This window comes from Salmo salar, chromosome ssa01, assembly GCF_905237065.1.
Source record: "Salmo salar chromosome ssa01, Ssal_v3.1, whole genome shotgun sequence".
In the NCBI taxonomy this organism is placed as follows: Eukaryota; Metazoa; Chordata; class Actinopteri; order Salmoniformes; family Salmonidae; genus Salmo; species Salmo salar.
The window spans coordinates 44,711,945-44,724,201 of record NC_059442.1 but is presented as its reverse complement, the minus strand read 5'-3'; the positions used below and the strand labels follow the sequence as shown (position 1 = coordinate 44,724,201).

Genomic DNA, 12,257 nt, shown 5'->3' with positions numbered 1-12,257 from the left:
GACCGGAGAAATCAGAAATGTGATGTCTGGGACTAATACTGTACAGCACAAGCACTACAAACTGTATACAGCACTAGTGGAGGTAATAGAATTGATCATATTGTTGTTATTATTGTGCTTGGTGAGCAAGACCACTCTGAATATTCCACATACTTCTCACTTATAGTAATTATTCTGAAGCAAGCACACTATTTTTCTTGTTACTGTTTGTGCATGTCGTCATCATGGTTGAGTCATGCTCCCGGGCGGAGCAGAGTAGTAGGATCTGGACTGAGAAGGATGTACAAGGGGCATCATAACTAGTGATCCAGTTCCCTCCTCTGCTCCCCTGTGTCCCAGCCTTCTTTTTTCACCCTCCTATCCCTTCTAATGTCCCAGGCCTTTCGCTTCCTCCAACACAGACTGGTGTTTAGGGATGATTCAAAAAGCACCCAGCACGTGTCATCCTGCTTCATCCCTCCTACAGCACTATCTTATCAATCATTCACTCATCTGCCTCTCTCTTCATCTCTTTCCGTTTTCCTCTGTAGGATCTAGTCCTGGGGTGTTTAATCACCCTGTAAGTCAGAGACATAATCACAATCAGTGGAGGGCCTCGTCACGAACACACACACACACACACACACACACACACACACACACACAGTTCCTCACCTCTTCCCCATGCTGCGAAGCCCAGGGTGTGAAATCAGGCAGGGGAGCTTTATTGAAACACAGATTTAAAGAGCGACTGCTTTTAAAAAAGGAACTAATCCCTTTGAAAACGGCGTATGTGGCATCGATATAATTCAGAAACAGTAATTCTAGTGTCAACATTTTTCTTAAAACTGCATTGTTGGTTAAGGGCTTGGAAGTAAGCATTTCACTATAAGTTGTATTCGGCGCATGTGACAAATACCGTTTGATTTGATTTGAACATTGTCTACAAAGTGTAAATAGGATAATTTATGGTCATAATGTCAGTGTCGTCTAAAACGAAGTTTGGAACAGCTGTGCGTCTCGAAGGTTGGGCTTTGATTTGACGATGTCCATTTGCCCACTAACATGGGGTGAACAGCTGCGGTGATTGCTCTCAATCCAATAGCGTAGTGAGACAGACCTGCCTTGCAGCTCCGACTTTGTTAATATAAGACAACACGTCGCACATTTATTTTACTTGAGAAATACTGCACCAAACACTTTTATAGGTGAAAAATTGCACAACAAAAACATCCTCAGCAAAAACTTCAAAATTAATTACAGATTTTTTGGCTTATTCTGGCTCATTCTGGAGATTTTGACTTCTGGGAAGTTAAATAGGCTTCCACATCTACAGTGTCTCATGGGGGACAAACATCATTAACCAAACGCAGAATCGGTTAGGAAACATACCTCCAAGACTGAAATGTCATTTTTCTAACAAGCAACAGATAAACACACGTGCCAATCGGTGTGTTCAGTAGTTCTTAAATAAGTCATTTTATTAGAAGAGACTGGGAGACATGAGAGGAAAGAAGAAAGTAACTGAGAGAGTGAAGACAGAGACAAAATAGACAGTGATAGAAATGGATGGTGGATGACAGCATCTTCCAGCCCATTTGTTATGAGTGGAGTTTAACCACACTGGAAGGAAGTGACATGGACACATGTTGCAACATTCGGGGAAATACAGACCACATAAGCCTGGTTCTAACATGTGTCCTTTGTCCTGATCTTCTGATTGTGCCCACATTTTTAGACAGGTGTAAACGATTAAAAGACACATTGTGATCTGATCTTTTCTGACCACATCCGGAGGTAGTCAGGCACGCATTGTGTCTGGATATCTTACATGTGGTCACAATGCGGACACAGTGGACGAATATGAGACACACTTTAATACCATGTGTAAACATTTCTGAAAATGTGGTCAGAATCAGAACGTGGACAAGATCAGGACAAAGGATGCATGTTAGTGGAAGGTACAAACAAGGTGTAGTTGCTTTAACATTGTGTGAGGAGATGATTTGCGGTGTTGGGATTCCCTTCCGCTGCAAATCTGTTCTTGTAGAGTAATTGGCCCATTTAACAGAGGCAGCAGAAAACCAACTCACAGATGCATGAAGAAGAATGGATCCACTGGGGGGAGGGAGGGAGGGAGAGAGAGAGAGCGAGAGAGAGAGGGGGGAGAAAGAGAGAGGGAGACCAAGAGAGAGGGGGAGAGAGAGAGAGCCCTTCAATACTGTATATGGTGTAAGAGAGCTGTGACATTCTGACGCACGGTAACCAGACAAGAGAGGCTACACAGGCCCCCATATAATTTAACTGGAATACAGCAGGCCTCCGATGGAAGGAAGAAGCATGCAGTCAGTGTCTGTACTTTACTATCTCTGTACTTTCTCTATGCTGTGCTGTTCTGAATGGCTGTACTCTGCTCTCTCTCACTCTCTCTACAGAGTAGGGCTGAACCAGAGTTCTGACAGAACTGCAGGCCAGAAGGACACCAGGACAGTGTGCGGCGGAGTGAGCAGACAAGGTAAGACGGAGAACACAGAAAAGAGCGTGCCGTATAGCCTGCCTGCCTGAGAGTGTCTGTGCCATAATGCACATTGAGAAATGGGCGAGCCCGGGATATTAGAATGTGTGCGTGAAGAATGAATGTGTCTGTGAGTCTTGTAATGTTACAGTGCGAAACTGAGGGAGATCCCATCTTACACGTACTGTACTGTACTAATACTTTGTACTGTGCTTATATTTACTGTGTTCTCAACTTTGAACGTTTTAGAAAGTTGTGCCAATGATAAGTACTTGACAGCTGTTCACAAAGTGGTCAGCGGCAAGAGATAAGGTCTGCGTCGCAAATGGCACCCTATTCCCCATATTGTGTACAACTTTTGACCAGGGCCCTTAAGGCAGTAGTGCTGCCCTATAGGGAGCATTATAGGGAATAGGGTGCCATTTGCCATATGGTGCCATTTGGGCACACCCAAGGTGTAGGAGGGTTTAGTCAAAAATAGTGCACTATACACAATTTGGGACGCACTTAAGGTCTTTGTCCATTTAGAAAGTCGCACGTTATCACTGTATAATAGAATGTCATCGTTATCAGCATGTTGACACCATGTGTAACATTTCAGAGTGGCATTTTGGGTAGCAGATAGGACAGGGTTCAAGAGTGTTAACAGTCTAGACACTGATAGCCAAGACTCCATCCATTCATCCTCCATTTAGTCCTATGAAAAGATTAGGTTCAGGGACATATGTATCAAGCTTCTCAGAGTAGGAATGCTGATTTAGGATGAGTTTGGCCCTTTAGATCACAATGGATACGATTACATGAACAGGGGGTACCTGATCCTAGTTCAATACTCCTACTCTAAGACTCTTGATACATATGACACAAGATCATGAGTCCTCTGGTACAAATTATTATTTCAGAATCTGGCAGTTTTCTATTCAAACAATTCAATACTAAGTAGGCTATACAGTGCATTCGGAAAGTATTCAGCCCCTTGACTTTTTCAAAACTTTGTTACGCTACAGCCTTATTCTAAAATTGATAAAATCATGTTTTCCCTCATGAATCTACACACAATACCCCATAATGACGAAGCAAAAATAGGTTTTTAGAAAAATGTGCACATTTATAAAAAAATACAAATCTGAAATAACACATTTACATAAGTATTCAGACCCTCTACTCAGTTGTAACGCTTTTGGTTTGGAGACGTAGCGGAGTCAGGCGCAGGACACAGGTTTGAGTGAAAACAGTCTAGATTACTCAAAAAACACAAGCAAAAGCTCCAACAGCAAAACAACAGTGTGAGGAGAAACACCTCCAACAACCACTGACAACGAACAATCACGGACAAAACAGAAAGGTAAGCCAGAGGGTTAAATAAGGAACATAATAAGGGAATTGGAACCAGGTGTGTGTAATCAAGACAAAACAAAACGAAAAGGGAAACATGGATTGGTGGTGACTAGAAAGCCGGTGACGTCGACCGCCGAACGCTGCCCGAACAAGGAGAGGGGCCGACTTCGGCGGAAGTCGTGACAGTACCCCCCCCCTTGACGCGCGGCTCCAGCAGCGCGCCGACACCGGCCTCGGGGACGACCCGGGGGACGGGGCGCAGGGCGATCCGGGCGGAAACGGTGAAACTCCTGGAGTAACGACGGGTCCAGAATGTCCTCCGCCGGTACCCAGCATCGCTCCTCCGGGCCGTACCCCTCCCACTCCACGAGGTACTGAAGGCCCCTCGCCCGATGTCTAGAGTCCATAATGGCTCGTAGTGTGTACGCCGGGGCCCCCTCAATGTCCAGAGGGGGCGGAGGAACCTCCCGCACCTCAGACTGCTGGAGCGGACCAGCCACCACCGGCCTGAGGAGAGACACATGGAACGAGGGGTTAATATGATAATCAGGGGGGAGTTGTAACCTATAACAAACCTCGTTCAGTCTCCTCAGGACTTTAAATGGCCCCACAAACCGCGGACCCAGCTTCCGGCAGGGCAGGTGAAGGGGTAGGTTTCGGGTCGAGAAACAGACCTGATCCCCCGGTGTATAAACCGGGGCCTCACTGCGGTGGCTGTCGGCATTCGCCTTTTGCTGCCTGATGGCCCGTTGTAGTCGTACATGGGAAGCGTTCCATGTCTCCTCCGAGTGCCGAAACCATTCATCCACCGCAGGAGCCTCGATCTGGCTCTGATGCCATGGTGCCAGGACCGGCTGATAACCCAGCACACACTGAAAAGGGGTTAGATTAGTAGAAGAGTGGCGGAGGGAGTTTTGGGCCATCTCCGCCCAGGGGATAAACGCCGCCCACTCACCCGGCCGGTCCTGGCAATAGGACCGCAGAAACCTACCAACCGCTTGGTTGACTCTCTCCACCTGCCGGTTGCTCTCGGGGTGGAAACCTGAGGTAAGGCTAACCGAGACCCCCAGGCGTTCCATAAACGCCCTCCAGACTCTAGACGTAAATTGGGGACCCCGATCAGACACTATGTCATCAGGCACCCCGTAGTGCCGGAATACATGGGTGAACAGGGCCTCTGCAGTTTGTAGAGCCGTAGGGAGACCGGGCAAAGGAAGGAGACGGCAGGACTTTGAAAACCGATCCACAACCACTGACAAAGAACAATCACGGACAAAACAGAAAGGTAAGCCAGAGGGTTAAATAAGGAACATAATAAGGGAATTGGATCCAGGTGTGTGTAATCAAGACAAAACAAAGCGAAAAGGGAAACATGGATCGGTGGTGACTAGAAAGCCGGTGACGTCGACCGCCGAACGCCGCCCGAACAAGGAGAGGGTCCGACTACGGCGGAAGTCGTGACATCAGTACTTTGTTGAAGCACCTTTGGAAGCGATTACAGTCTCGGGTCTTCCTGGGTATGACGCTATAATATTGGCACACCTGTACTTGGGGAGTTTCTCCCATTCTTCTCTGCAGATCCTCTCAAGCTCTGTCAGCGTCGCTGCACTGCTATTTTCAAATCTCTCCAGAGATGTTCGATTGGGTTCAAGTCCGGGCTCTGGCTGGGCCACTCAAGGACATTCAGAGACTCATCCCGAAGCCACTCCAACGTTGTCTTGGCTGTGTGCTTAGGGTCATTGTCCTGTTGGAAAGTAAACCTTCGCCCCAGTCCGAGGTCCTGAGCGCTCAGCAACAGGTTTTCATCAAGGATCTCTCTGTACTTTGCGCCATTCATCTTTCCCTCGATCCTGATTAGTCTCTCAATCCTTGCCACTGAAAAACATCCGCACAGCATGATGCTGCCAACACCATGCTTCACCGTAAGGATGGTACCAGGTTTCTTCCAGACGTGACGCTTGGCATTCAGGCCAAAGAGTTCAATCTTGGTTTCATCAGACCAGAGAATCTTGTTTCTCATGGTCTAAGAGTCTTTAGGTGCCTTTTGGCAAACTCCAAGCAGGCTGTCATGTGCCTTTTACTGAGGAGTGGCTTCTGTCTGGCCACTTTACCATAAAGGCCTGATTGGTGGAGTGATGCAGAGATGGTTGTCCTTCTGGAAGATTCTCCTATCTCCACAGAGGAACTCTGGAGCTCTGTCAGAGTGACCATTAGGTTCTTGGTCACCTCCCTGACCAAGGCCCTTCTCCCCTGATTGCTCAGTTTGGCTGGGCGGCCAGCTCTAGGAAGGGTCTTGGTGGTTCCAAACTTGATGGAATGATGGATGCCACTGTGTTCTTGGGGACCTTCAATACTGCAGAATTGTTTTTGTACCATTCCCCAGATCTGTGCTTTAACACAATCCTGTCTCGGAGCTCTACGGACAATTCCTTCAACCTCATGGCTTGGTTTTTGCTCTGACATGCACTGTCAACTGTGGGACCTTATATAGACAGTGTGTGTTTTTCCAAATCATGTCCAATCAATTGAATTTACCATAGGTGGACTCCAATCAAGTTGTAGAAACATCTCAAGTATGATCAATGGAAACAGGATGCACCTGAGCTCAATTTCGATTATCATAGCAAAGGGTCAGAATACTTATGTAAATAAGGTATCTGTTTTTATATTTCATAAATTTGCCCAAATTTCTAAAAACGTGTTTTCACTTTGTCAGTATGGGTTATTGTGTGTAGATTGATGAAGATTTGTTTTTATTTAATACATTTTTGAACAAGGCTGTAACGTAACAAAATGTGTAAAATGTCAAGGGGTCTGAATACTTTCCCGAATGCACTGTACACTAAACTATAGTGTAGTGTTCAGCCATTCCTAATTGAATTGTTTCCATATGACCTACATTCCCTGATGCACTGCAGAAACCTTCAACAAGTGACTCGGGTATCTATCTGATGATGATATTATGGCCTGTTTTGACATCTCCCATGAGCATTGAACATTATGATATTGTGGCCCCATTAATAGCATTATTTGAGAGTTGTTCAGAGTTTTGTCAATGAAGCCCTTGTCATGTAGTTTCTGCCCTATTTCAATGAGTGGGGTAACTTAAATTACATTCCCATGTTCATTTGGAAGACTAAGGCCGGGATTCAATCCAAGGCGAGTTGTAGGGAAGCGCATTGGGCTGTCTTAAATGCACCTTTTAAAGGCATTATTCCCGATGTTCACGAAGATCACATTCATAGTAAACGTTCCAAATGTTGGCTGAAGCGTAAATTACATTTAAAAGTCAAGAGCGACGCGCTTCTCTAAAACAAACCTTGGAGGGCTTTTTTTAATCTGTATTGCTGAAGCGTTACGCGATAGTAGCATTTGTCGGCTCAATTGGTAATTTCCAATTGAGCCGACAAATGCAGAGTTTACCATGACTGCAGTCTCCACTAACATTTGCCATTCAATTTCCATCATGCTGTAACTCAGAACTTTCGCAATACGTGTTGAATAGAGCCCTTAATCAGTACCCTTCTGTTGGTCCAACATATGACGTGGCCCCTGGGGACCTCACCCTCACAGTGCTGGTCTTCCTGACACCCATCAGGGGCCAACATGGAGAAGGGCAGGCATATGGCCTCCACAGAGGGGACCCAGATGAGAACAGATTATTATTATATAGTGTTTCAGCCAGGTTACAGATTATAACACCCTGCTCACAAATATGAATACATACAATGGACCTTACTCTGTGTTACCTCTCTGAAATAATTATCATTGTAGTATTCACTAATTCTAGCATTTTAGTATAGTATAATCCCAGTCGATATTAGAAAAAACGCTGCAGCCCCGCCCGCCTGTGGGGAAAACAACCTGTGGATACCTACAGTAGGTCACAGTAAAAGCTTAACCTTTTTCAAATGCAATTTTCTTCTTGTCTGCTTGTTTTCGTCAATTACAAACTACATTTAAGAAAAGTACAACATGTCCAAAGATTACTTTTCAACATTGCATGCTCCCGAGCATTCTCACTACTTAATATTGTAGTGCTGCCCTCATGCCCCTTTTTATGAAAGTGCTAGCAGCCATGTGAGTGAGTGCTAGCTAGCTACTGTACACACCGGAACATTAAGCTAGCCAAGACCAGCATATTAAGCTAGCCAAGACCAGCAACACAAACAAACGGACTATACTAAACAAGTTAAATGTCTTACCTGTGATTAAATGTTTTTCACACACATAGCTACGTGTAGCCTACTTGGACACATTTCCCACTCTCCCATGCCGAGTAGCCTGAAACCACTGGCCTCTTCTTCCAGGCTCTATTTCCCTATGTGGGAGCATTGCGAACCGTAGGTCGGGATTTTGGACCTGGTTACATATACATTGAACAACACAGAAGCTTTCCGGCATGTTTGTTGAAGAAGTTGGCTGTTTAAAAATGGGAGTCAATGGGAAAGAATGTGTGTTTCCCCCAATTTATGGGCGTGGTCAAGGGGAATCCCTTCTTATGATGTGAACACGAGTCGGAGTATTGAATAATATCCAATTCCAGTATTCAATTAATATATTCAGTGTTCTAGTTTCAGTATTCTACTATTCACTATTCAATACTACATTAAAATCAAATCAAATTGTATTTGTCACATGGACCAAATAGAACATTTCACCTTTACCGTGAAATGCTTACTTACAAGCCCTTAACCAACAATGCTGATTGCAAGAAAAAAAGTAACACAATAAAATAACAATAATGAGGCTATGTACAGGGGGTACTGGTATCGTGTCAATGTGCAGGGGTACAGGTTAGTCGAAGTATTTGAGGTAATATGTACATGTAGGTAGGGGTAAAGTGACTATGCATAGATAATAAACAGTGAGTAGCAGCAGCGTAAAAAGGGGATCAATGCAAATAGTCCGGGTAGCCATTTGATTAACTGTTCAGCAGTCTAATGGCTTGGGAGTAGAAGCTGTTAAGGAGCCTTTTAAACCTACACTTAGAGCTCCAGTACCGCTTGCCATGCGGTAGCAGAGAGAACAGTCTATGACTAGGGTGGCTGGAGTCTTTGACAATTTTTTGGCACCACCTGATATAGAGGTCATGGATGGCAGGAAGCTTGGCCCCAGTGATGTACTGGGCCATATGCCCTACCCTCTGTAGCGCCTTGTGGTTGGATGGCGAGCAGTTGTTGCAGTTGTATAACTTTTTGAGGATCTGGGGATTCATGCCAAATCTTGTCAGTCTCCTGGTGGGGAATAGGTGTTGTCATGCCCTCTTCACAACTGTCCTGGTGTGTTTAGACCATGATAGTTTGTTAGTGATGTGGATGCCAAGAAAGCTCACGACCCACTCCACTACAGCCCCGTTGATGTGAATGGGGGCGTGCTCAGCCCCCCTTTTCCTGTAGTCCACGATCAGCTCTTTTGTCTTGCTCACATTGAGGGAGAGGTTGTTGTCCTGGCACCACACTGCCAGGTCTCTGACCTCCTCCCTGTAGGCTGTCTCAACATTGTCGGTGATCAGGCCTACCAACGTCATGTCATCAGAAAATGAAATGATAGCCACGCAGTCAATCAATCAATCAATGAAATGTATTTATGAAGCCCTTCTTACATCAGCTGATATCACAAAGTGCTGCACAGAAACCCATTCTAAAACCCCAAACAGCAAGCAATGAAGGTGAAGAAGCACGGTGGCTAGGAAAAACTCCCTCCCCAGTCGTGGGTGAACGGGGAGTACCGGAGGAGACTAAGCGCTCACCCCTGATGGACACCCGTGTTGAGGATCAGCGTGGCAGATGTTTTGTTGCCTACCCTTACCACCTGGGTATTAAATTAATATATTCAGTATTCAATCAATCAATATCTTTATTGTCCTAATTGGGAAATGTGTAGTGCAGTCAGGGTTACAACAATCAAATCAAATCAAATTTATTTTTATATAGCCCTTCGTACATCAGCTGATATTCTCAAAGTGCTGTACAGAAACCCAGCCTAAAACCCCAAACAGCAAGCAAAGCATGTGAAAGAAGCACGGTGGCTAGGAAAAACTCCCTAGGAAAAACTCCCTAGAAAGGCCAAAAACCTAGGAAGAAACCTAGAGAGGAACCAGGCTATGAGGGGTGGCCAGTCCTCTTCTGGCTGTGCAGGGTGGATATTATAACAGAACATGGTCAAGATGTTAAAATGTTAAAATGTTCATAAATGACCAGCATGGTCAAATAATAAAAATCATAGTAGTTGTCGAGGGTGCAACAAGCACGTCCGGTGAACAGGTCAGGGTTCCATAGCCGCAGGCAGAACAGTTGAAACTGGAGCAGCAGCACGGCCAGGTGGACTGGGGACAGCAAGGAGTCATCATACCAGGTAGTCCTGAGGCATGGTCCTAGGGCTCAGGTCCTCCGAGAGAAAGACAGAAAGAGAGAAAGAGAGAATTAGAGAGAGCATATTTAAATACACACAGGACACCGGATAAGACAAGAGAAATACTCCAGATGTAACAGACTGACCCTAGCCCCCGACACATAAACTACTGCAGCATAAATACTGGAGGCTGAGACAGGAGGGATCAGAAGACACTGTGGCCCCATCCGATGATACCCCTGGACAGGGCCAAACAGGCAGGATATAACCCCACCCACTTTGCCAAAGCACAGCCCCCACACCACTAGAGGGATGTCTCCAACCACCAACTTACCGTCCTAAGACAAGGCCGAGTATAGCCCACAACGATCTCCGCCATGGCACAACCCAAGGGGGGCGCCAACCCAGACAGGAAGACCACGTCAGTGACTCAACCCACTCAAGTGACGCACCCCTCCCATGGACGGCATGGAAGAACACCAGTAGGCCAGTGACTCAGCCCCTGTAAAAGGGTTAGAGGCAGAGAATCCCAGTGGAAAGAGGGGAACCGGCAAGGCAGAGACAGCAAGGGCGGTTCGTTGCTCCAGCCTTTCCGTTCACCTTCACACTCCTGGGCCAGACTAAACTTAATCATAGGACCTACTGAAGAGATAAGTCTTCAGTAAAGACTTAAAGGTTGAGACTGAGTCTACGTCTCTCACATTGGTAGGCAGACCATTCCATAAAAATGGAGCTCTATAGGAGAAAGCCCTACCTCCAGCCGTTTGCTTAGAAATTCTAGGGACAATTAGGAAGCCTGCGTCTTGTGACCGTAGCGTACGTGTAGGTATGTACGGCAGGACCAAATCGGAAAGATAGGTAGGAGCAAGCCCATGTAATAAAACAACATTAATTAAAAACAGTGACAACCATCCAAAAAATATACACGTAAGATAAATAGTGAGATCGGTTACCGTTCTTAAAATCATGAAATAGGAGCAGTTTAAAGGAGGCAATCAGCAGTTGCTCTATAGTACATCCATTTTGGACTTAAAAATGAATGATATGGACCCATTGATTCTTGAAGAATATAACTTAGAAATGCCTCATGATCTTAGATCAACTGTCGTACCCCATCAGCACCCATAAGTTTGTTTTACTCCAATGTTTGTAAACAAAGTAAACGCAAACAAATACTGTATAGCCTCAAAACATGATGTCATGGATGGTCACTCCTTAAATCCATAGATCTGTCTATGAATTTGACAGTGGTTACATCTCTACAGCCCCATCCCTCAGCTTTCTACAGAGACAGTTGCGGGGTGAACGCTTTGTCATGGTTTCAACTGCTGATTGCCGCTTTAAGTATTCTAGTATTCCGTATTCAATATCCCATTGTAGTATTCAATTCATATATTCGCTTGTTCTAGTATTGTAGCATTTACTATTGTCATGGAAATTCTCACACAGGGACACACAAAGTCAATCTTAAATGAGGTTCCATCCAACTCAATGCACCATAGTACACGTGTTAATCAGAAGCTTTCCCTGGGCAGTCCCAGCAGTTATCTTATATACGGCTATACACAGACAAGTTATATTTGCATAATTAATTCATCATTACCATTTTGTTTCATTCATGTAACCGACCAATACTGGTTCATAACATGTGACAGACCAATACCTCACGAGGCTTCTTCTCTCTAAGCTGAGACCTTGAAACTGAGATATCTTTTTCGTTTCTCAAAACAAGGTCTGGGCGTACTGCCAAATTGCAGCTACTGATAGTGAAGATTCATTCAGTCAGCCACTTGCATGAACACAGAAATTGGTTTATAGAACAGCACATGAATAGAACACAGAAATGAGTTATAAGAAAAACACAAACATTAAAATTTCCATCACACTATTCAAGGGACACAGTTTCACGGTAGAACGGCCCATCCAATCAATCAATGTGACCCCTGCTGCAGTGGTTGTTGCCCCGCCCTCCTTCTGTTGGCACCACTGAGGTGTACTGTATCATAGCTTGGCACGCTCTAGTCTACTCTATGAGTGGGTTCCCATCGCCATTCTGAGTCTCCTTCCTCTC

The 12,257-nt window shown here is 45.2% G+C and overlaps 1 protein-coding gene across 1 annotated transcript in view; it reads left to right on the top strand.

Moving 5' to 3' along the window:
* Positions 1-12,257, top strand: part of LOC106603227 (guanine nucleotide-binding protein G(I)/G(S)/G(O) subunit gamma-2) — a 34,257-nt gene that overhangs the window by 8,545 nt on the left and 13,455 nt on the right. Inside the window, exon 2 of the mRNA XM_014196597.2 lies at positions 2,415-2,494. The gene's annotated coding sequence lies outside the window, so the exon portion shown is untranslated. The remainder of the gene's footprint in view (positions 1-2,414; positions 2,495-12,257) is intronic.